Here is a 2,381-nt window from a genome sequence, read left to right as displayed (position 1 = left end):
CTGGAACACAACCACAAACCGTCAAGGTTTCTGTACGACCGGCCTCCAGTCAATCGCCGCCTAACCGAAGACGCGTTGGGCACACGCAAGGCCCTGCTGAGATATGGAACGCCGTCATGAGTTGCAGCAGTTTGTGGAGGATGAATTCGGAAAGATTCTTACCACTAAGGATATACACAACTACCGCCGGAAGTGTCGGCTATGTTGAGTAGGTGCCGCGTGGTTGGGTTTCAATGTAGCAGATGACATGCCTTGTGTGTCAGGAGGAGGAAGGTCACTATAGCCACATATGTTTCTCCCGATGGCAGCAGATAGCGTTATTCCGACGCTTTCCAGATGTAGTAACTGTAGACGGAACGGATGCAACAAACCGCCTTGAATAAGTTCTTTGAAGCGTCTAATATTCGGCATTTATATATAAACTATACACATTCTTGATAACGGACGGCATGGGGACCGGCGCACCACTCCGACACGTTGGAACATGCAATTCAAAAGTTGTCCTGGCACGCCGAGTGGCTCATGCGGGAGTTTGAGATGCATACGTCGTACCATTGCGACAGGCGTCATATCCTGGAGGGTGACGCCTACGTTCCAAAGGTAGGCGTCGGTGCAGTAAACAGGCATGCGGAATAACCGCTGAAGATGGCATTGTGTGAACAGTCATCTACGACAACATAGTCGCTGCAGTGAATTTTGGGGTAAGCACCTCCACCAGTTTGTCGGCCGCCCGCCTTATGGTGATATTTCAATAACCTAAATTATATCTTCCTCTCATTTCAGGACTTCAACGGCCAAATGAACACTCCTCACGAAGAATTAAATGCGCCTCCCAGAAGGACATATGTAAACTTCAAAACGACCAATATATTTCAACATTGAATGACGTCCATTTTGAGCGTTTTCTCCGTTACAGATGGATAGGTGTGAATCATGTACCCCTAGCGGCATGTTAGTCGTGTGCGTCGGTTAAGATCGTTCAGCTGTCTGGTATTATTGACGTAAGCTCTATGTGGCTAGTTAGTTAAGCATCGTGTGCCCCTAGCCGCATGTTAGTGGTGTGCGTCGGCTAAGATCAATAAGCCTCAAGGTCTTTATAGCATAATTCGCAACCTATAATGAAAAACTCTGGTTTTTGCCAGCAAACGTGCACGATGTTTGGCAAATAATTAGCGTGCACCACGGAATTTTTACTGGTAACAAAGAATCATCGACCGAAATTTGTTTGCACGAATGCGCTCACGCATATGTTGCACCTCCAAGGGCCATTTAGATTCTAGAATGTTGAGGAAGTTTTTTTCGTGTGGAAAAATACCACAAAGTCACGTTCATTGTATGTGAGTCAACCTTTTCCACAATCCACGATTTTTTATCATCAGATAACGTATTCACAGTCGGCGGTGTTTATTGACCTTGAGAATTCGCTCACTTAAACAAATCGCCATAATAAATGATTTTCGATAATACAGGAGCATACACATTATACATAGACATCCTACACTATGAAGTGGCAACTCTGAAAATGCCGTAGATTTCGAGCAATCAATCTCATTGTGCGAATAGCCAGCGGTCATCCAGAACGCGTCCGAAATTCCAGAAAGTTATAACCGCTTACACTATATATACGAAGCGCTGTACGACTGTTCTTGACTTTGTTTTGGGCATTAATAGACCTTGTGCACCTTTATTGGTTGTTCTGACGTGAACGCTAGCTTGGGGGGCTCAGACCGTAAACTAACCCGTGAAAATACCGTTACTACACCATATCCTACCGCTGCCGTTTAATTTCACAGTTGAGAGCCTAGGAAATACGCTTCGTTGATATTCTGAATCGTGCAATTCAGAAGTCGAGAGGAGAGGGGCCATCTGTAAAGGTTTTGCAGAGGTCTCTACTAACATATGGATCGGCGCCAAAACCAAACTTTTCTGATAGCGTGTCACCAGCAGGGACAATGCGTCAGAGAACACTTCAAAGGCTGCACAACACTACCTGGCCACATAATGGGCATTTCAATCACAAAGACGCAAAAATGAAGAACCAGTTAAACAGGCGTCATGGCACAACTGGGCGCTCCTTTAAGGAAGGCCAGAAAATTTTTTTCTCTCGACAACAGCGGCTTAACTCCTAAGTGCACTTCAGGAAACATCGTTCGCCGACGCGACAAAGTGTTATGTAAGATGCAAGTTGCCCCAGCCAGGTTGATATGCCACACAAAACAAACCTGGTCCAGCGATGCGCAGATCTTACCCACCGGGAAGAGTTCGTTGAATCCGAAGATGCTCCTGTACACTTTGGATATCGGCATCGTTGAGGATAATCCACCAGCCACACCTTCAGGGACCCAGCTAGAACACGCTTTATGATAGCGATGCTGGACAGA

This window comes from Opisthorchis viverrini, assembly GCF_000715545.1.
Source record: "Opisthorchis viverrini unplaced genomic scaffold opera_v5_435, whole genome shotgun sequence".
Taxonomy (NCBI): Eukaryota; Metazoa; Platyhelminthes; class Trematoda; order Opisthorchiida; family Opisthorchiidae; genus Opisthorchis; species Opisthorchis viverrini.
Note: the sequence above shows the minus strand (reverse complement) of the source record.